This window comes from Pygocentrus nattereri, chromosome 28 (assembly GCF_015220715.1).
Source record: "Pygocentrus nattereri isolate fPygNat1 chromosome 28, fPygNat1.pri, whole genome shotgun sequence".
NCBI classification, from domain to species: domain Eukaryota; kingdom Metazoa; phylum Chordata; class Actinopteri; order Characiformes; family Serrasalmidae; genus Pygocentrus; species Pygocentrus nattereri.
This window is the reverse complement of record NC_051238.1, coordinates 7661622-7685616: the sequence shown is the minus strand read 5'-3', so window position 1 is coordinate 7685616 and position 23995 is coordinate 7661622. Positions and strand designations below refer to the sequence as shown.

At 42.4% G+C, this 23995-nt stretch overlaps 1 protein-coding gene across 2 annotated transcripts in view; it reads left to right on the top strand.

The window, feature by feature from the left end:
• plxnb3 (plexin B3) overlaps nt 1-23995 on the top strand; it is a 152827-nt gene that overhangs the window by 36028 nt on the left and 92804 nt on the right. The window lies entirely within an intron of this gene.

The following is a 23995-nucleotide window of genomic DNA, read 5'->3' as shown; positions in this document are numbered from 1 at the left end:
AACAGAAATAGTTTTAGTCTTTCACTTTAAGAAAGTGGATTCTAAATCTGTGCGAATGAATGGAGTACACATAGATCTGTGTGGATTGCGAAAGCACTGTGCACATGTGAGAGAACATTCTAGAACAGTGTGAATGAACATAGTACTTTCTAGTACTGTGTGGATGGTAGGAGAGAATTTTAGAACAGTGTAAATGGTGGAAAAGAATTCTAGAACAGTGTGAATAGAGGGAGAGAATTCTAGAACAGTTTGAATGTTGGGGGAGAATTCTAGAATAGTGAATGGTTGGAGACAATTCTAGAACAGTGTGAATGATGGGAGGGAATTCTAGAACAGTGAATGGTTGGAGACAATTCTAGAACTGTGTGAATGGTGGGAGGGAATTCTAGAACAGTGTGAATGATGGGAGAGAATTCTAGAACAGTGTAAATGGTGGGAGAGAATTCTAGAACAGTGTGAATGGTGGGAGGGAATTCTAGAACAGTGTAAATGGTGGGAGAGAATTCTAGAACAGTGTAAATGGTGGGAAAGAATTCTAGAACAGTGTGAATGGCGGGGGAGAATTCTAGAACAGTGTTTCTCTAATATTCCTACAAAGACAAAGCCAGTACAGACACACACACACTTGCCTAAATCCCTTTGTTAAAATTTTGTCCTCTTTGGATTTTTATTTTTAATGAGACTTAATAACCGACGTATCCTATATATGTGTGTCTTTGAAACCCAAAAAATGGGGATGCGCATAAATCCCTGGCAGAGTAGATTAGTGAAGAAAAGATCATGAGGCTAAATGCAAAGTAGCCGCACATGTGCTAAAAGAGAGTGTTTGCAGACTAATGTTTCTCTCAGCATCTCCCACAATGCCTTTAGGCTACGAGTAGTTATTGCATATTCTTGTGCGCTCAAAATTGTGTTCTGTGCCATCCTGATACAATTGTACTGCACTGTGCTCTCCATAAAATTGGATTTGGTTTGATTGATTAAGGCGCTGGCGGTGTCTCTGCGTGTGCTGTAGGTTGGGTAATAAAGACTGATTTTTGGGTTCCTGCAGCAATAAGAGCCGTTTGTGGTTTCCCAGCAGGCCGCTGTGCCACTGTAGATAGCGGAGGCGGATTCCTCTGTCTGCTCGGCCGTTTGCTTCTTGTGGTCAAACCTGTTGTGCCACGCAGACACTGGAGAAGCAGACGCCACTATTTGTCTCTCTCTCTCTCTCTCTCTCTCTCTGATTATTGCTGTGAGACTTTAAGGACTGCGGGGTCTCAGGTTGCTCTTTCAGCTGTTCTCCTCTCTGCCACCACAAACACACGGCTTTCATTTCCAGCCCTGCACTTCTCTCTAAGGATCGGTTCTTCATCCCTCAGACATCAACACGTCTTTCCCCAGCACACTCACACCAGCAAACCCTCTCCAGCAAACACTGACACTTCACTCTCTGCTAGAAGGTCCAGGAAAATAACTGACCCACTGATTTGAATTCATGTGGATGGGCGGACAACACTCTAGAACAGGACGAATTCAAATTGATGATTCAAGTTGGTTCTTCAAATTGATGGACAACATGTTTGAAAACCTTTTTGAAACAGGTTCTGTGTAGCACCAAAAAGGTTTCTGCTGTTGATATGATGTCAGGCTTGCATACAATAGAAGAACCCTTTTTGGTTCTGTATAGAACCATATCGCTGCTGTTGGAAGAAAACCTCATATCTCCAAAATGGTAACTTTACAGTAGAAGAAAAAAAAATACTTTTAATGTAAGTCAATGGAACCCGACATTTTTCAAGGTAATTTTGGACTGTTTCTTCTGGTCCATTCATCATTAAATTTACACACAATCTGAAGGTAACATGTATTTTCAAATTATGTCAAAAACTGAAAAACGTCTGAAATGGAGATACAAGGTTTTCTTCCGACAATAACGATATACAGCTCACTCTCCATCAGTTCCAAGAATCATTTCATTATGTAAAGAACCCTTTAAGCATGCACACGGTTCTTTGAGTGTTCATGGTTCAAAATAGAACCACTGTCTTTACTAAACAACTCTTGAAGAACCATCTATGTATGGTGTATTGGAATCCCAGTGTCATACAGATCACAGCCTAGTGTTTTGTTCTAGACTCACATGAAATATTGCTGTTTATCTGCTGCCAAGCAAAATAAGTGATAAATAACGTGATTTTTGGAGATGTGACCGTTTTATTGCAGACGGAAGCCTTGTTTTGTCCTTGCGTGTGCTAACACTAACTGAATCGAATCGGCCTCAATAATAATCGGCCTATGAATTATTATTCCGCTCAGGCTTTCTGTCTGACAGCCACATATTTGGCTCAGCATGTAAAAAGGAAACTGTACCGCAGAGAGGGGTCAGGGGTCATCTGTAGCCACAGTGGCACCATTCAGCGCTTGGCCACAGCCATCCAAAACACGGGAAAGGTCACGGCGCTTCCGTTAACACGCACACTGCTCATCTTTATCTAGCACTGCTTTGATTCTGTAATAGGCATGTGGTCTGCGCATTTTAACCAGCCCATATGACTGGGCTGTACTGTGCGCGGGAGAGGGAGGGATGGAAACAGATAAAAATGAGAGGGAGAGGGAGAGACAAGTTAGGAATGTGCAGTGAATTGGGGGTGCCCTCCGCTGCGGAGGAGGCTCTGTGGACGCTGCCAGGCACGAAACTGGGCACAATCACAGCCTTTCAGTTACTGTCTCACATTCACTCCTTCACTGACACACGCACATACACTCTTTTCACTAAAACACTCATGCTCACTGGAGCCTCACAGTGTATCGGCTGGTAATTGTTATCACGATACCAGCCTTCACAGTACCAGTATCACAGGAGGCTCCAATATGCAAATGAGTCTCTAACCAAACAATGCTATTTCTTTTGGTGTGGGAGTGTCCTGACCAAACCTTAGGCCTCGTCCACATGCTTGAACCCCGTTTCCCAGAATCCCATCGGTGGTCACATGACTCGTAAACTTCCTTAATCCTCCCCTCACTGTTCACAATCACCAGAGTACTGGCAGAGAACTTGTAAAGAGGAGAATTGCCGCTATGTAATGTCTTCCAGATTACTCGGCCGCTAGAGGGCGCTCCTGAGCGAGGTCCAAAATGAATTTGAACAAAATCATAGTTTATAAATGCTTAAGCATTTTTAAGATTCAGGTTCATGTCCTGAAAACAGAAGAGCATAAAACATTTTAACACTGCTGTTATATTTTTAAACTCAAGTTACAGGAGTTGAAAACGGCGCCTCATATACATTCATTACGTCAGTGAGCGCCAACAGCCAATGAATAAGGAAATGGGAAGTGGCGAGGCTCCTCATAAACTGGTTCTGGTACCGATATGTTGTACGTGTTTCTATGCTTTCTACGTATGATCTGGTTAGCTTAGTTTAATAACCCGGGCTTTTTTTAAATTATTATTTTCTTCAGATACCTCATTCGTTCATTTATGTGGGTTTATGTACCAAAACATTTATTTATTATTTATTTTTACATCTTCCAACCTCTCTTTATCCTTTAGAATTAAACAGGCTGTTTTTGTTACTGTGCCTTTAAGACTGATATATGTAAATTTGTTATTTTCTGATTGGATGCCCTTTATTGTGTGTCTGGGCTGAAACACTCCTTATAGCTTCAGCAAGAAAGCTAAATGGACAGAAACATGTAAATGTAAAGAAGTTGTGTTTTCCATTGACATCACGAAAACAATGAATTCAGAACGGGCTGTTTTGGCAGCTCAGCTAAAATCTGAAACTTTGACAGTATCTGCGGGTTATTTAAATCTCCTTTATTTCAAAAAAGTGTTTGACACTTTGTTTCAATGATATGAGTTATTTAAATTATTCCTAAATATTGTTTTACATGTGTTAGGTAATATGCAAAATTTGGAGGGGGGACCTGGAGCGTATCCCAGCAGTCTTTGGGCGGAAGGCAGGAAACACCCTGGACAGGTCACCAGTTCATCGCAAAGCATAATAATAATTACAACAACAATAATAATGATCTTTATATCTAATCTGTATTTTAATGGGGCCCATAGCTCATGGGGGCCCTAGGCCGTTGATAGTGCTGGTGTAAAGAGGCTAAGAGCATAAAAGTTTTGCAGCAAGCTGAGGAAAGTTTGGATATGTTTATTATTAAAAAAAATAAAACTGTCAGTTTTTATGTTGAGGAAATAACAGAGGCCTCTTCAGATGAGTGGAGAACTACAGCTAAATTAGCCTAGTGAGCTATAAAGTTTTGCGACCTAAAAAGGTACGCCCCTTCATTATTATAGGCCCTGTTTATTTATTTATTTGTTTATTTGACCTGTTTTTCTTAACAGGATATTGATTCGTGAACTCTTATGTACAGTTTAATATTAAAAGTGGTCTCAATGCACATCCCTGATAAAAGAAGCCTTTCGCTGATTTGTTGGCCTTTATACTTTCTCAGCCTTCCTGTGATGAAATGGAACAAGTACCAGAATAGTGACTTTAGTACAACCCCAATTCCAGTGAAGTTGGGACGTTGTGTAAAACATAAATAAAAACAGAATACGATGATTTACAAATTCTTTTCAACCTATATTTAATTAAATACACTACAAAGACAAGATATTTAATGTTCAAACAGATAAACTTTATTGTTTTTTGCAAATATTCACTCATTTTGAATTTGATGCCTGCAACACGTTCCAAAGAAGTTGGGACAGGGGCAACAAAAGACTGGGAAAGTTGAGGAATGCTCAAAAACACCTGTTGGGAACATTCCACAGGTGAACAGGTTAATTGGAAACAGGTGAGTGTTATGATTGGGTATAAAGGGAGCATCCCTGAAAGGCTCAGTCATTCACAAGCAAGGACGGGGTGAGGTTCACACCTTTGTGAACAACTGCGTGAGCAAACAGTCCAACAGTTTAAGAACAACGTTTCTCAACGTGCAACTACAAGGAATTTAGGGATTTCATCATCTACAGTCCATAATATCATCAAAAGATTCAGAGAATCTGGAGAAATCTCTGCAAGTAAGCAGCAAGACAGAAAACCAACATTGAATGCTCGTGACCTTCGATCCCTCAGGCGGCACTGCATTAAAAACCCACATCATTCTGTAACGGATATTCCCACATGGGCTCAGGAACACTTCAGAAAACCACTGTCAGTGAACTCAGTTTGTCGCTCCATCTACAAGTGCAAGTTAAAACTCTGCCATGCAAAGCGAAAGCCAGATATCAACAACACCCAGAAACACCGCCGGCTTCTCTGGGCCCGAGCTCATCTGAGATGGACTGACGCAAAGTGGAAAAGTGTCCTGTGGTCTGACGAGTCCACATTTCAGATTGTTTTTGGAAATCATGGACGTCGTGTCCTCTGGGCCAAAGAGGAAAAGGACTGTCCGGATTGTTATCAGCACAAAGTTCAAAAGCCAGCATCTCTGATGGTGTGGGGGTGTGTTAGTGCCCATGGCATGGGTAACATGCACATCTCTGAAGGCCCCATTAATGCTGAAAGGTACATACAGGTTTTGGAGCAACTTCTGCTGCCATCCAAGCAGCGTCTTTTTCAGAGACGTCCTGCTTTTTTCAGCAACACAATGCCAAGCCACATTCTGCACGTGTTACAACAGCGTGGCTTCGTAGTAAAAGAGTGCGGGTACTAGACTGGCCTGCCTGCAGTCCAGACCTGTCTCCCATTGAAAATGTGTGGCGAATTATGAAGCGCAAAATACAACAACGGAGACCCCGGACTGTTGAGCAACTGAAGCTGTAAATTCAAAATATAGGTTGAATATAGGTTGAAAAAGGTTGAATATAGGTTGAAAAGGATTTGCAAATCATCGTATTCTGTTTTTATCTATGTTTTACACAACGTCCCAACTTCATTGGAATTGGGGTTGTACTTAAATACTGGCACCTTGACCGGCTATCTGAGTACTCGAGTACCCGTCCACATCCCTAATAGTGGACTGGATGTGAATGCGTATTACTTTATATCATTAAAATGACTGCTCAACGTTCCTATACGTGAGATCACATTACCACAGTAAAACCTCTCTGATACCTGTATTACTGAATCAGACAGAACAGTGGAGAGAGGATCAGGTGCTTGTCTAGCAACAACTGGTGAGAAAATCTGTGAGACGCTCACATCTATCACACCTTACCCACTGTACCCACTGGATTTCATCAGTGTGAAGTGGTGGGTGTGCTGAGACAGTAGCTGAGCATGCATGCAGCATGTCTCGCTGCAGCAGAGGAGAAGAAGCGAGCTTTTTTTTTTTTAGAGCTGATGTTTTATCTAGGAGATATCAGAACTCCAAAGGAGCCTTGACCTTCTTCTGCCCCCGGCAACCAGCCTGGTAACGGCAGAGCTCTTTTTTAGAGATAGATGCGTTCCTAGCAGAAATTCAAAGTAACGCTTGTGTGAATAGTGTTTGCGGCGCACCTTAAAGGAGTAAACAAAGGTGCATCTTCTGAAAATCATCTACAAAGGCCAAACTCATATGACATTTTTTCTGCAAATTTTAGAGCATATGATTTCTGTTTATTTGAGTTTTACATATTGAAAAAACAGAAATTTAAAATGCAGCATTATTTTTGCACAGGCCACAGAGGTCTCTGAACACAGGCCACAGAGGTCTCTGAACACAGGCCACAGAGGTCTCTGAACACAGGCCACAGAGGTCTCTGAACACAGGCCACAGGGGTCGCTGAACACAGGCCACAGGGGTCACCTACAGAGCAGCGCTAGTAGCTGTTAATGAAGTAATGCTCTTGTTTATTTGACGGTTGTAACATTTCATAGAGGACGATTTCAACCACTATAACTTGTAACTACCTGTTCCAAGGTGCAAGGGGGCAGCTGAAAACAAGGGGTAGGGGCAAAAATAAGAAATGGGATTCAGCCTTATTTTCATTTATAAAACATGTAAGTTGACCGGGGGCGCCCAAACTTTTGCATGTGATGGTGCGTTATTTGAGATTCTTTGATATTTCCCATTTACAGAAAGCAAATGATTCTTCAGGTCACAGTCTGTTCTATAATCCTCCCCAGTAATTAATTTTGATTAAACTGATGCCGCTATAAAAAGAGGCACTGTTAGTAATACTGATATGATAAACACGGGTGAATGTATTTTTGTTGTCCCTCTGCTGGTTCTAAAGTCAAATCAAATCACAGTGTATTTATACACTGATCAGGCGTAACATTATGACCATATGCTGGAGTTTTTAAACACTGTGTCCACTCACTGTCCACTCTATTAGACACTCCTACCTTGTCAGTCCACTTTGTAGATGTAAAGTCAGAGACGACAGCTCATCTGCTGCTGCACAGTTTGTGTTGGTCATCCTGCAGTCCTGCATCAGTGGTCACAGGATGCACACTGGTGTCCAGCAGCACCACTTGTACCAGTTCAACATACACTAACACACCACCACCACATCAGTGTTACTGCAGTGCTGAGAATGATCCAACACCCAAATAGTACCTGCTCTGTGAGGGTCCATGGGGGTCCTGACCACTGAAGAACAGGGTAACAAAGTATCAGAGAAACAGATGGACTACAGTCTGTAACTGTAGAACTACAAAGAGCTCCTGTAGAGTAAGAGGAGCTGATAAAATGGGCAGAGCGTAGAAACAAGGAGGTGGTCAGAATGTTATGCCTGATCAGTGTATAGCGCTTTTTACAATAGGTGTTGTCACAAAGCAGCTTTACAGACAAATCTGAGCCCCCATGAGTGTCGCCAGTGGTGACATTGGCCAGGAAAACTCCCTAAGAGTGAGAGGAAGACACCTCGGGAGGAACTCAAAAGGGGAACCCATCCTTTTCTGGTCGACACTGGATAGCAAACGGCATTAACATAACTGTTAAAATACAGAAATGAGGAAAAAAGGGTGAAGCAGTGGTTATTAAAAACTCTGTGGGACACAGGAGCTTATACATTTTCATAATTCACTGAAGTTTCTTTGCCAAGCACATCGTATTAAAGTAGAGTTGTATGCATAACAGTCTGCCTTCAAATATGTCCAGCCCAGATTATGACATGTTACTGTATAGAAAGGCAATGCGAAGCGTCTGGTGTGCATCACCTTTCCCACGAGAGACTGTATAGACAGTACTTATCACTCTATCTGTGGCTGAGAGTAACACTCAGTTAACATCATTAGAATTACAATGTTTCTGCATTAAACAGTGAGCCAATGAGAGCTGTGGTCATTAGCATACAAACCCCCAGGCTTGTTCTTCACAGAGGGGCAAACAGATGATGTTTGGGGGGGGTGATAGCCTATCTATCCCAGCGTTCCTTGTATGATCAATAAAAGTATAATAGAACATGTTTTATATGGGACGAATGGGACGCTCTAGAGCAGTACACATTGGTATATGTTTAGAGGTCTGTTAAAGGGGTATAAAGCCCCTCAGCATTGTGCTGTGGAACTGCATTCTCTGGAGTGATGTAGCCCCATCCAATACCTTTGGGATGAGTTGGAGACCCAGAACTATTCCTCCAAAATCAGTACCTGACTTCACTGATGTTTATGTGACAACATCTAATGTAAACTATATTTACTGTATTTTATTGTAAAGTTGCATCCATACTGACTGCAGCTGTGTGTGGGTGTGAATCTAATCTACGTGTGAATGCTTGCAAGTGTGTATGCGAGATGGTGTTTCTGAGAATTGTGTGCTTGGTGTGCTTTGCTGGTGTGAGGGTTTTCAGCTGGTGGCGTGACGGATGTGGAGTTTTTCTGAAACCACATTCTGCACACGCAGACACAACTACGGCTCACCTATTGGACTTTTCTTTGTTCTTTTCTTTCTGCAAAGCCCTCATGTGTGAGCGGAAGCGGCCAGCCGCTGTGTTGCTTTGTTTAGAAGCATCTTCCGCCTTCATCTTCCTCAGACAATACTTACAAAGCCAAGATTGTTTATATTAGACATTTTCAGCTATCCCTGTGTGAGCGCAGGGGTGTGTGCGTGTGATCGATATGGCCAAAAATCTTGCTTGCGATAACGCACAAGTGTTCTCTTGCTTTTATACAGTTCTGCAAAATGAATAAAAAAGTAAAGCAAAGAAACCCAGAACATTGTATCAGATGTGCTTCACACCGGCAATTCCCTCCACCACAAAAAGAGTCGTGAAATGGTGTCAATATCAGGTTCAGCTCAGATTTTGCAGTATTTGCCAGACGAACCTGCTTGTGATTTTGTTCCAGTCAGTCTGTAAAGCATTTCACATAAGCCCTATTTGCTTCTGGCTAATTCCGTCACAGCTGCTGACTGAAAAGCTTTGGAATAGGTTGGGGATGTGATGTGGTTCATCTCCTCCAGAATATGACTAAACAGACTACAGGTCAAATATTATCCTGTAGAAATGATCAAATGTGTTGGTTTCCTTTTTGTACGTGCTAAAGTAGAAACCTGGTTAGCGTCAAGGTAAAATGAGTCGTTACTTAGCAACCAGTTCTCAGTGGAATGATACAGTTATTGTGAAAAGGCTGTGCTGCTATCACCAATGACAGCACGGGTAGAGCGCTTCTAAGCCAATCCATGCTGTCTGAAGTATTACATATTTTTCCATATCTTTGGATACTGATCGTTATTGATAATTATTAGTTGTGTTTTGCTTCATTTTAAATGGTCCACTGAATTAAGGAAGTCAGTTATTAAGAAAAAAGAAATTGTATTCTAATAACCATCATATTCATAACTGTACTGACTTAATCGTGTCAGTTTTTAGTGTTTTTCTTTGTATTTTTTTCTAATGTTACAGCATCTTTCTGTCAGAAACACTGGACAGATAAACTGGTTTCAGGATCAATACTGTATTAATGTATGTGTCTGAACAGTCCTTAGAGAATCATATTCAGACTCACTTATTTAAATGGAATTGATCATTGCTTTCAGGCAGTGATGGGTTCCAGACTTTTGCTGCTCTTTGGAGGTATTTATTGATGGGTGGATAGATGGAGCATGTGGATGGGTTTGTGCTCATCTCTGTCTGTCTGCATTTCTGTCTGCGTGGATGCTTTTTGTGTGTATGTGTGTGCATGTATTTGTGCACTAGGGATATAAATCTCTGACCTCACACTTTCCTGTTGTCAGAACAAAACCTCGTTTTCTCCAAGATGGTAACTTTACAGGAGAAGGGAAAAACATATTCTACGTTTAATGGAAATCAATGGGACCAGACATTTTTCCAAGTAATTTTGGGCCATTTCTGTTTGTCCTTTCATGATGTGATTCACACACAACGTAAAGGCCAAAGGGCATTTTCAAATTATGGAAAAACTGTAAAACGACAAAAACGGGGATAGAGGATTTTGTTCCGACAGCAGCGGTTTGATTATTTAGGACATGATTCGATGTATAACAAAATCTCAAATTTGTCAATGATTTGTCATCTTGGTACGATTCAGCATCCTGTTTAAAAAGACATTGAATACATAGAATAATATAGACAATCAAAACAATTTATTAAGCGGACACTTGATTGAACATTATAATGGTTGATTTTAACTAGAGATACCGCAGTGACTCAAGTCTAGATCGCGCCTTCGTTTTCACCGTGTTTAACCCCTTTGGCAAGCAAGTATGGTTTCTTCAGTCAGTCATAAACACTTCAGCCCCACAGTATCACAGATCCACCACCATACTACATAGTGGGAATGAGGTACTGTCTTTATGTCTACAGTAAACTCACCTCCAGTGTTTGTTACCAAAACGCTCTATTTTAGTCATCTGACCGGAGAACACGGTCCCACTGAAAGTTCAAGTAAAATTTGGCAAACTGTAGGCACTTAGGTTTGTTGGTCCTTAACAGCAGAGGCTTTTTCCTGGCAACCCCTGTAAACAACTTGTGGTTATATAGGAAGTGTTTGATTGTAGCTTGGGAGACGTTCTGACACTGTATGTGATCCTTAAAGATTCCTTGTCCACTTGAACCATCCTACTCCCTGTGTGTGGGGTCAGTGTATAAATACGTCCTCTTCCCAACAGATTCTTCACATCTCAAGTTGTTTTAAGCTTCCTAATTACAGCCCTGATAGTGGAAATGGGCATTTAGACTGTTTAGCTATTTTCTTGATTTGTGCAGCTCAACGGCCTTTTGTTGCACATCATTGCTGTAGTATCTGGTCTTTCCCACAGTGATGGATGTCTGAGGGAATTTGTGTGTCACCTCATATACACTATATTGACAAGTATTCGCTTGTCTGCCTTCACACACATATGAACTTGAGTGAGATCCCATTCTTAATCCAGAGGGTTTAATATGATGTCGGCACACCCTTTGCAGCTATAACAGTTTCAGCTCTTCTGGGAAGGCTTTCCACATGGAGACACACACAAGGAGTGTAGTTAAGGGAATTTTTGACCGTTCTTCCAGAAGCACATTTGTGAGGTCAGACAGTGATGTTGGAAGAGAAGGCCTGGCTCACAGTCTCCCCTCTAATTCATACCAAAGGTGTTCTATCGGCTTGAGGTCAGGACTCTGTGCAGGCCAGTCAAGTTCTTCCACACCAAACTCGCTCATCCATGTCTTTATGGACCTTGTTTTGTGCACTGGTGCGCAGTCATGTTGGAACAGAAAGGGGCCGTCCCCAAACTGTTCCCACAAAGTTGGGAGCATGAAATTGTCCAAAATCTCTTGGTGCTGAAGCATTAAGAGTTTCTTTCACTCATCCTAAGGGGCCAAGCCCAAATCCTGAAAAACAACCCCACACCATAATCCCCCTCTACCAAACTTTACACTTGGCACAGTGCAGTCAGACAAATACTGTTCTGCTGGCAGCCGGCAAACCCAGACTGGTCCATCAGATTGCCAGATGGAGAAGTGTGATTGTTCAATCCAGAGAACACGTCTCCACTGCTCTAGAGTCCAGTGGCTGCGCTTTACTCCACTGCATTCCACGCTTTGCATTGCGCTTGGTGATGTAAGGCTTGGATGCAGCTGCTCGGCCATGGAAACCCATTCCATGAAGCTCTCTGTGCTGTTCTTGAGCTGATCTGAAGGCCACATGAAGTTTGGAGGTCTGTAGCGATTGACTCTGCAGAAAGTCGGTGACCTCTGTGCACTATGCCCCTCAGCATCCGCTGACCCCTCTCTGTCATTTTACGTGGCGGATCACTTTGTGGCTGAGTTGCTGTCGTTCCCAATCGCTTCCACTTTGCCATAATCCCACTGACAGTTGACTGTAGAATATTTAGTAGTGAGGAAATTTCACGACTGGACTTGTTGCACAGGTGGTGTCCGATCACGGTACCATGCTGGAATTCACTGAGCTCCTGAGAGCGACCCATTCTTTCACTAATGTCTGTAGAAGCAGTCTGCAGGACTAGGGGCTCGGCTTTATACACCTGTGGCCACGGAAGTGATTGGAACACCTGAATTCAGTGATTTGGATGCGTGAGTGAACACTTTTAGAAATATAGTGTATATTTCCCAGTGAAACAGGAAATGATGGCTGTCCATTTTAAGTGTTACTAATCGCTCAGGTGAACTTAAAATCATTAATTATGAGTATACATCAGTTACATTTTCCTTTTAAGAATTTTTAGGGGTGCCAACAAAATATTTCATGATATGCTTCATGTTTTTTTTTCTTTCAGTAATTATACCTTAGTTAAAGGTTAGCCTTTTTGCCAAAATTATGAATGGAAGATCAAAGATCAGCATAAGTAATTAAGAATATTTTTAACAGCTCGTTTTGCTCATGATTACCAGGGGTGCCAATATTTGTGGAGGGCACTTGATAAAATACTTGTGAAAATCTATTGGGAAAAACAGTATGCATCAATACATCGGTCACCAAGTCTGCCAGGGGGCCCCAAAGACCTCTGCCACAATTCGAACCCTGGATAGTTTTATTAAGCTTTTTTTATGTTGAACGTGGCGTGAGGCCTGATGCCAGAACAAAATACCCAGTGGAGCGTCTGAAAAACCATGGTTTTGGCTGGCAGGGCTGGGGGGAGGGGTTACTGGATGCGAATGCTGATGAGAAATGTACGATAGATTTAGATCGACACATTTGGGGAGAATCAACAAAAGAGCCATATTTACAGCAAACTATCAGACGTCTGCTCATCAAGGAAATCTGACCCTCTTATGTTAATTGATAGCCTCTTATAATGGGGGTTATATGCAGCAAGAAGAAGCAGCTCGAACAAACTTTAGTTTTAGGTTTTTTGTACTGCCTGCCAGAGGTGTGGATTCAAGTCATTTGACTTGGACTCGACTCTGACCGAACACTAGTGACTCGGACCCAGACTCGGACTTCAGCCTTAAGACTCGGAAAGACTCGAGACACAAAGTGGAAGAAACGTGGAGAGTCTGACGGCAACACAGTCGGCTACTTTTCATGTGTATGGATTCGTTTCCTGCTGTAAATCGAATATACAGCAGCGTCGTCAGATGTCTGTCACTGTGTTCATGCTTGGTTTGTTTTATTTCGGAAGACAAGCGAAGTGTTTAGAGCTCAAGTTTGCCTCCGTGAGCTGGAAGCAAGGGAAGCATCTATAGCATCAAAACGCCCTCGGCCAGCACTTCAACTCCACTCTTACTGGAGAAAATCACCAGGCGAACTGACCGTTTTCCTCATGGTAGCAAAACAAAAGAATCACAGCGTCTCTGTTGGACAGTTTTTAACAGTTCTTCAGGTAAATCAAGCACAACGTTCACCACGAGGCTGAAGTTGACTTCTTATTTGCCAGCTTCATGTTGGAATTTGTTGTTCCTCCTTGAGTGGTACAGCAGTTAAGTCGCTGGAAAGTAACAGCTGCGCCATTTAAGGTGGAACAGAAAATTTGAATAAAAAGCTGCTGCAACTTCATACTTGCATACATTTGGCTGTCTTTTCTGTAAACTTTGTTCAGCTCGGTCCTTTTGGTTTCTTGTCGTATACCAGCATGTCTGTCATGCACTCTTCAAAAATGATGTTTCTTCAAGGGTTCTTTAGAAAAGAAAGTGGTTCTAAGAGGGTTCTTCTATTGTTACGAGATTAACATCGTGACAACCATCTACAGCACATTCTTAAGAACGCTTTCATGGTGCACAGAACCCTTTAATAATACAAAGGGTTCTTTGAATGTTTATGGTTCTTTATAGAACCATTTTCTTTCCTAAGGAACCATTGAAGAACCATCATTTTTAAGAGTGTGGTTATCTGTGTACCATGGACGTTCTATTTTTTTAGTTGATAAAAATGAATATACAGCTGTACACTGCTAACATGCTGTCAGAACAAGGCTGTAGTACTGTTACCATTATTCAGTGTTGTGGCCTTTAATTTAGCTGAAGTACGCAGACTGACTTGTTCAGGACTCGAAGATTAGGACTATTGCCCTTTGACTCACCTGTACTGACTCAGGACTTGAATTGAGACTCCACTATATTGACTCAGACTTGAGTATAAAGACTCGAGACTTAATTGTTCCTTGCAACTTCATTGACTTGTTCCCATGTCTGCTGCCTGCCACTGTACAATCCCTAATAATAAGCAGTGGGTTTCACCGGGCATGAAGATTGAATAGAGGGCCATTAAATGATGCTATGCACTCACAAGTTGGGCACAAAAGTTGGCCTTTCATCCATGTTGAAACAATCAGACGTGCCTACTGCTCTCCTATTGGCCACGCTGAGACTTGGCTGGAGTGCATCGTGCAAAGGTTTTCCGTTTTCTGAGCTGTGCATCCCACCCTGCAAAAAATGCTACCTCGTCAAGTAAAATGATCTTAAATACAGTCAATAAATCTAATATTTCTCTGGTTGAGATTGTTGTAAGATTAATTTGAGATTATTTTTCTTATTTTTAGACTTTTTTTTTACTTGTTTTAAGAAATGTTATCAAGTAAAATTATCTCACTGTACTGCAAATTATCTGCCAGTTTAGTGAGATCATTTAACTTTTTAAAAAATGACCTAAAACAAGTCAAAAATGTCTAGAAATAAAGTACATAATCTCCTAATAAGTGCACAACCATCCAACCGTCTCGACATGGGAAACGTTAGATATATTGACAAAATTTAAGATCATTTCACTTGATGAGATACCATTCTTTGCAGTGCATTGATGTTAATGTACTTGAAAGCAGTGATTTTGTAGCGTTTACTGTTAAAGCAGCTTTATAGCTTCGGATTGGTTTCGCCTTTTTTTCACTGATATCTTCAGATGTGTGCTTTCTGCTCATAACGGCCTGTTAAATGCATCTGCAATGCATTAGTTATTGAATATCTTCTTAATCTACTGTAATATTTGACTAAAATGTTCCAAAATGCAGTGGAATCTTCACGTTCAGACTCATTTTACATCTCAACTGTGTGTGTGAGCGCGTGTGAGAGCGTGTGTGTGCGCAGCTGGTCTACTGAGAGTGTGTCCTTGGCGTGCCAGTGTGTGTTTGGACGCAGGGAGCAGGACATCATCCTTTTAACAAATCCTCCATTGTTCCAGGCCTTGGCTCGGCCCATGTAAACAACCTGCAACAGACAACTGTTGGGCCGCCGACTTGGCTGCCAGAAACACACACCGAGCATACGGTCCACTCACACACACACACACACACACACACACACACACACACACAACCACACACACACACACACACACACACACTGCTGCTATTCCTGACTCCAAATTGCAGTGATTTAACTAAAAAAAGACCCACCATTTTATTCAAAGGCAATTGCCATTAAGTGAGAACAAGCCAATTTGTTTTCTCCCTCTGAAGTGCTGTGTTTTTTTTCTTCCTGTCGTTCGTGGTCATTGTCGTTTAGCGCTCCTCCTCTCCTCCCCCTCTCTTCATTATTTCAGGGATGCGAACATTTTTGTTCCACCTGCCAATAATGGTTTCCTCCCACCGTCACACACATTTCCCCCCAATTACGGAGTGTCACCCTTTCACCCCGCCAACCTACCCCCCCCCACTCACTCGCTCACTCGCTCGCTCGCCCACCCGCCCATTCATTACCCTGCCTTCTCGCTCTCAATCTGTCTACATCATCATTCACTCTCTCCCTCTTTCTTCTTCCTTTCTCTCTCTTTCTCTCCACCTTTCTCAGTATCCACTTCCCTCCTTCTTCTCTCTCCGTCCACCTCTCTGTGTTCGATACCCTTTCTTCTTCCTCTGTCTGTCTTTTTCCATATCAGTTTTTCTCTCTCTTCTTTCTGCTCTTATATCTCTGTTCATCTCATACTCCCTATCTGTTTCTCTTTTTCCTCTCTCTCTGTCTTTTTCTCTTTTCTCTCCATCTCTTCCTCCACGTTTCTCTTTCTTCTCTCTTGCGCTTTGTTTCTCTGTATCTCCTTTTCTCTGTCCTTCTTCGTTCTGTCTTTTTTCCTCCTTCTTCTCCCCATCTCCTTCTTTGTTCTCTCTTTCTTCTCTTTCTCCATATCCGTTTATCTCTTTTTTCTTTCTGTCCTTATCTCTCACTCTTATCTCTTACTCTTTTTCTGTTTTCTCTCCATCTCTTCCTCCACATCTAGTTCTCGCTCTCTCCATCTCTTCCTCCATGTTTCCCTTTCTTCTCTTTTGCTCTGTTTCTCCATATTCTCTTTTTCTCTCTACTTCTTCATCCTGTCTTTTTCCCTCCTCTCCATCTCCTTCCCCACATCTTTTTCTTTCTTTGTTCTGTCATTCTTCATGCTTTGTCCTTCTTTTATCATCGTCCTTATCTAGTTCTTTTCCCTTTCTCCGTCTCGTTCTTTCTTCTCTTTCTCCATCATCACCCTGTCTTTTTTCTGTCTGTCTGTCCCACGCTCCTCTTCCTCTTCCATATCTATCTGTCATTCTTCTTCTCTCTTTCTCCTGCCCTCCTTTTTGTCTCTTCTTAGCTATGCCATCCTTCTGTCTTTCTGTCTTCTTTTTTCTTTCTCTCTATCGGTCATTTTTCCACTCTCTCTTTGTCATTTTCTCTTTTACTCCCTCCCCCTCTCTTGCCTTCTCTCTCCATCCCTCTCCCCCCTCTATTTCTCTCTCTCTTCTTCCCCTCTCCTCCTCCCCTTCTACTGCCCTCTCTCTCTCTCTCTCTCTCTCTCTCTCTGTGTGAGCTGTATTAATATTGTATGAGGGTTTTGATGAGGTTTCTTCAGTGCTGCTCAAACCGTCCCAGCTGAGCTCCCCTCAGCCTGCCTGCCGGACCACAGCCTGAACACAGCACTAAACCCACTGGGAGCCTTCAGACTCCACTGACTCACACACGCACTCTCTCTCACACACACACACACACACACACACACACACACACAGACATTTTGTTTCCGTGAACTGTGGGGTCCTTATATAGACATCCATTCATTTTTTGGAGACTTACTCAAACCTTAACCAGAATTACTACTAGCCTAACCCTGAGCCTAACTCTAATCCTAACCTTACCTTCACCTAAAAACGTAATGATTAGACTGTGGGGCCCACCACAAGGAAGACATCCCCACACCATGTGTGTATGAACAGGTTTTGGTCCCCACAATGTGGCATAAACCTGGGCCACAAACACACACACACATCTCTATTGTCCTTGCTCTGGTCTCTAGTCAACTCACCCTAAAGAAGGTTTATTGCTATGACCTTATTAATATCTATCTGTTCATCACAGTCTATTAATCAGTCAGTACATATTGGGGCTTGACCGATATGAACATTTTGTGGCTGATACTGATACCAATTTTAGGGGGCAAAAAATGTCACTAACCAATAACATCACCAGATATAATTTTCTATTTATATATTTATTTCAGATTTTAATAATTCAGTCGTGTGCAAAAGTTGCCATCTATGTTCAAATAGCATATTTTGTTGATTTTCTCAGTTGACAGTATGTTAACACATCCTCTACGGAGAGCAATTACTGCTAAAGAAATTGTGCACTAAAATAAGCAGGACAATACCATGTCATCAGGGATGTTTAAACTTTTGCACACAGCTGTGCACTCCTGGAGTTTTAAACAGTGCTTTACTCACATATATGACTGTCAGTTCTGAATTGACTGTTCTGAGTTGACTGTTCTGAATTGACAGTTCTGAGTTGACTGTTCTGAATTGACTGTTCTGAGTTGACTGTTCTGAATTGACAGTTCTGAGTTGACTGTTCTGAATTGACTGTTCTGAGTTGACTGTTCTGAATTGACTGTTCTGAATTGACTGTTCTGAGTTGACTGTTCTGAATTGACTGTTCTGAATTGACTGTTCTGAATTGACAGTTCTGAAGTGACAGTTCTGAGTTGACTGTTCTGAATTGACTGTTCTGAATTGACTGTTCTGAGTTGACTGTTCTGAATTGACTGTTCTGAATTGACTGTTCTGAGTTGACTGTTCTGAATTGACAGTTCTGAGTTGACTGTTCTGAATTGACTGTTCTGAATGGACAGTTCTGAGTTGACTGTTCTGAAGTGACAGTTCTGAGTTGACTGTTCTGAATTGACAGTTCTGAGTTGACTGTTCTGAATTGACTGTTCTGAATGGACAGTTCTGAATTGACTGTTCTGAATGGACAGTTCTGAATTGACTTCTGAGTTGACTGTTCTGAATTGACAGTTCTGAATAGACTGTTCTGAATTGACTGTTCTGAATTGACAGTTCTGAGTTGACAGTTCTGAATTGACAGTTCTGAATTGACTGTTCTGAATTGACAGTTCTGAGTTGACTGTTCTGAGTTGACTGTTCTGAATTGACAGTTCTGAGTTGACTGTTCTGAATTGACAGTTCTGAATGGACTGTTCTGAATTGACAGTTCTGAGTTGACAGTTCTGAGTTGACTGTTCTGAGTTGACTGTTCTGAATTGACTGTTCTGAATTGACTGTTCTGAATTGACTGTTCTGAGTTGACAGTTCTGAATTGACAGTTCTGAATTGACTGTTCTGAATTGACAGTTCTGAGTTGACTGTTCTGAATGGACAGTTCTGAGTTGACTGTTCTGAATTGACAGTTCTGAATTGACAGTTCTGAATTGACTGTTCTGAATGGACAGTTCAGAATTGACTGTTCTGAATTGACTGTTCTGAATTGACTGCTCTGAATTGACAGTTCTGAGTTGACTGTTCTGAATGGACAGTTCTGAGTTGACTGTTCTGAATTGACAGTTCTGAATTGACAGTTCTGAATTGACTGTTCTGAATGGATAGTTCAGAATTGACTGTTCTGAGTTGACTGTTCTGAATTGACAGTTCTGAATTGACAGTTCTGAGTTGACAGTTCTGAATTGACAGTTCTGAATTGACTGTTCTGAATTGACAGTTCTGAGTTGACAGTTCTGAGTTGGCTGTTCTGAATTGACAGTTCTGAGTTGACTGTTCTGAATTGACAGTTCTGAATGGACTGTTCTGAATTGACTGTTCTGAATGGACAGTTCAGAATTGACTGCTCTGAATTGACTGTTCTGAATTGACAGTTCTGAGTTGACAGTTCTGAGTTGACTGTTCTGAATTGACAGTTCTGAATTGACAGTTCTGAATTGACTGTTCTGAATGGACAGTTCAGAATTGACTTCTGAGTTGACTGTTCTGAATTGACTGTTCTGAATTGACTTTAAAATTAATTTAAGGTTCACAGTTGGACATTAAGGACCATGCTGTACCTTTGGGGGCTAGAATTTACCTGTGCAGCACTACATTATGACACTGTACAGGGGTATGAAGGCCCCCCACTACTAGGCTGTGGAGCAGTGGAACAGCGTTCTCTGGAGTGATGGAGCTCCATCCAACATCAATACCTGGCATGCTCTCATGGCTGAATGCAAGAAAGTCCTCACTGCAATGTTGCAATATTTAGTGTAAAGCCTTCCCAAACCTCAGCAAAGGTGGACAAACCGATTAATTTTGGTGCCAATGTTGTGATGAGCAGGTGTCCACAAACTTTCTCTCTCCCTCTTCCTCTCTCTCTGTCTCTTTCCCTCTCTCCCTCTGTCTCTTTCCCTCTCTCCCTCTCTCTCCCTTCCTCTCTCTCTCTCACTCTCTCTGTCTCTCTCTCTGTCTGTCTCTTTCTCTCTCTCTCCCTCCCTCCCTCTTCCTATCTCTCTCTTGCTGTCTCATTCCCTCTCTCTCCATCTCTCTCTCTCTCTGTCTCTCTCTCTCTTTCTCTCTCTCTGTCTCTTTCCCTTTCTCTCCCTCTCTCTCTGTCTCTTTCCTTTTCTCTCCCTCTCTCTCTCTCTGTCTCTCTTTCCCTCTCTCTCTGTCTCTTTCCCTCTCTCTCTCTCTCTTTCTCTCTCTCTGTCTCTTTCCCTCTCTCTCTCTTTCTCTTTCTCTCTCTCTGTGTCTTCCCTTCTCCCCTCTTTCTCTCTTTCCCTCTCTCTCTCTGTCTCTTTCCCTCTCTCTCCCTTTCTCTCTGTCTCTCTCTCTGTCTCTTTCTCTCTCTCTGTCTCTTTCCCTCCCCCCTCTCTCTCTTTCCCTCTCTCTCTCTCTGTCTCTTTCCCTCTCTCTCCCTTTCTCTCTGTCTCTCTCTCTGTCTCTCTCTTTCTCTCTCTCTTCCTCTCTTCCTCTCTCTCTCTGTCTCTCTTTCCCTCTCTCTCTCTCTCTGTCTCTTTCCCTCTCTCTCTCTGTCTCTTTCCCTCTCTCTCTCTCTGTCTCTTTCCCTTTCTCCGCCCCTCTCTCTCTCCCTCTCTCTCTCTGTCTCTTTCCCTCTCTCTCTGTCTCGTTCCATCTCTCTCCCTCTCTCTCTGTCTCTTTCTCTCTCTCTCTCTCTCCCTCTCTCTCTCTGTCTCTTTTCCTTCCCCCCCTCTCTCTCTGTTTCTTTCCCTCTCTCTCCCCCTCTCTCCCTACCTCTCTCTCTCTGTGTCTTTCCCTTTCTCTCCCTCTCTCTCTCTCTCTCTCTCTCTCTCTCTTTCCTCTCTCTCTCTCTGTCTCTTTTCCTCTCTCTCCCTCTCTCTCTGTCTCTCTCTCGCTCTCTCTGTCTCTCTCTGTCTCTTTCTCTCTCTCTGTCTCTCTCTCTCTCTCTTCCTCTCTCTCTCTCTCTCTCTGTCTCTCTCTCGCTCTCTCTGTCTCTCTCTCTGTCTCTCTCTCTCTCTCTTCCTCTCTCTCTCTCCATCTCTCTCTCTCTCTCTCTCCCTACCTCTCTCTCTCTGTGTCTTTCCCTTTCTCTCCCTCTCTCTCTCTCTCTCTTTCCTCTCTCTCTCTCTGTCTCTTTTCCTCTCTCTCCCTCTCTCTCTGGCTCTCTCTCGCTCTCTCTGTCTCTCTCTCTGTCTCTTTCTCTCTGTCTCTCTCTCTCTCTCTTCCTCTCTCTCTCTCTCTCTCTGTCTCTCTCTCGCTCTCTCTCTCTCTCTCTCTCTCTCTCTCTCTCTCTCTCTCTCTCTCTCTCTCTCTCTCTCTCTCTCTTTCTGTCTCTGTTTCTTTCCCTCTCTCTGTCTCTCTCTCTTCCTCTCTCTCTCTCTCTTTCTGTCTCTGTTTCTTTCCCTCTCTCTCTCTCTCTCTCTCTCTCTCTCTCTCTCTCTCTGCCCCCCCCCTCTGGTGCTGCTGTATCAGTTTGAGATATTTCAGGTCCCAGTTTTGTTCATTTCTCACCTTGTGTTTGGATTTTGAGCTTCGTCTCTCAGCAGTGTCGCTTTGACATCGTGGGAAAATGATGCTGAAATGAATCTATTAAACACGGTGGGTTTTGGGCTCCGCACTGCCTGTCAGTCACGCCCCGGTTTAACGGAGACACATGGGTGCCAAAATCCATCTGTGTGCTCTTTCTTTCACCCTGTCTCTCTTTCGCTCTCTCTATCCTCTCTCCCCTCGCTCTGTTTCTTTTTCTCTCGCTCTCTCTCCTCTCTCTCGCTCTCTTCTTCTCTTCTCTCTCCCTCTCTCTTCTCTCTGTCTCTCTCTCCCCATTTTTCTCTGTCTTTCTTTATCTCTGTATTCTCTCTTTCCCTTTATCCTCTTGTCCCTCTCTGTCTCTCTCTGTCTCCCTCTCTATTCTTTCTTTGTCTCTCTCTATGCGCTCTCCCCTTCTTTTCTTTTCTCTTGCTTCTCTGTCTTATCTTCACTTTATCCTCTCCCTCACTCTCTCTCTTCTCTTTTCTTCTTTTCTCTTCTCTTCTATTTACTCTGTCTCTCTATTCTCTCTCTGTCTCTCTTTATCCTCTCGTCCCTCTCTGTCTCTTTCTCTCTGTCTCCCTCTTCTCTCTACCCTTTCTCTGTTCCCTCTCTTTCTTTTTTCCCCTCTCACGCTATTCTCTCTCCCCCTTACTATCTTTATCTTTCCTTTCTATCTTCTCTCTTTTTTCATTCTATTTTCACTTTTCCCTCTCTTGCTTTTTCGCTTCTCTCCCTCTGACTTTCCCTTTCTCTCTCTCTCTCTGTCTCTCTATGTCTCTCTATCTGTCCCTTTCTTTCTCTCACTCAGTCTCTCTCTCTCTCTCTCTCTCTCTCTGTCTCTCTCTCTCTCGCTCTGTCTCTCTCTCTCTCTCTGTCTCTCTATGTCTCTCTGTCTGTCCCTTTCTTTCTCTCACTCAGTCTCTCTCTCTCTCTCTCTCTCTGTCTCTCTCTCTCTCTCTCTCTCTCTCTCTGTCTCAGTTCAGCTCAGTTGGCTTTATTGGCAGCCTCTCACATGCAGAACTGCCAAAGTAATTATGATGACATGCAATACAAAACCACTGACAGTAACAGAAAAACAACAGAGGACAGCAGGTTTTGTCGTGTTTGTGTGTGTATTGTGTGTCTGTGTTGGTAGTGTTAATATTAAAAATCATATTCACCACACCTGTGACCCTGAGGGGGAAGCGGCTTAGAAAATGGATGGATGGATGGATGGATGGATGGATGGATGGATGGATGCATATTCACCACAAAAACAAACTAATTAGAATGACTTGAAAAAGAACAGATCACGGTAGATGGACCTGTGTGAGTTTATCTCTGTCCTCCAGACTGTCATGTAGAAAAGCACTGCAGAAATAAATTTGAATAAAATTGAAATGAACTTGAAATTCAAGTTGAGGAAGATTAAGTATGTAAATGAGACTCCAGCCCTTTCGTTGGAATTTGACAGTTAAGATACGTTTGGGCCTGTCGCTGTGGTCAGTTAGCAAAGTGACACCCACCCACCCACACACACACACACACACACACACACTGATATTGAGTGTATTAAAGCCTAAAACTGAATTCAGCTGAGCACTGCTTAATTAAATTGTACAGTAAGACTCCGCCCCTTTCACTGAAACAGTACATATTAACTCACAGCATGTAACTATTTTGTAACTGTATCTCGCTGCGAGTCAGTTTTTTCACAAAAAAATGAAAGCCTGTTTAATACAATTCGAATATAAGAAAATGAAATATTTCAATAAGTCTCGGCCCCTTTCATTGTAGATGGACATCGCCGCAAAAACTCGTATCTCCAAAATGGTAACTTCACAGGAGAAAGGAAAAAACAGACTTGACTTTTAATGTCAGTCAATGGAACCAGAATTTTTTTTAGAGCCGTTTCTTTTGGTCCATTCATCAGGAAATGTACACACAATGTAAAGGGTAACAGGCGTTTTCAAATTATGTCAAAAGCTGAAAAAATCTCCAAAAATAGAGAGACGAGGTTTTGGTCCGACAGCAGCGACATGCTAAGTTATGCTATAAAACTGCTTAGTGATGATGCCTTATAAAAAAAACCTTTAGAGCGAAACTGAACACTGTTTAAGGATTTTCAAATTGAATAACGATGCCTATTTAACCCTTGTGTGGTGTTCAGGTCAGTGGAACCCATTTTCAATGTTTACCAAAAGAAAAACTGAGGCGACTTATTATTGCTTCAACCTCAGATTCCTCATTCTTTGCTCATTTTCTGTGAAGAACATATAAAACAACCCATTCTCAGTGTCTTCACTCTGTTCACCCCCCACATCTATATTACATAGGTGGTGTTGGGCTGAACTCACGGGGAATAACAGTGTGGAGGTGCTGTGTCCTTCACCCTGTTCTCCTCCTACATGGCCTGCTGTTAGTGTGTGTGTGTGTGTGTGAGGGTGGACAACATGGACAGGCTGCTGACTGGCTACAGCTGCTAAAGGAGAACCCTACATGGGTCACTTGTTATG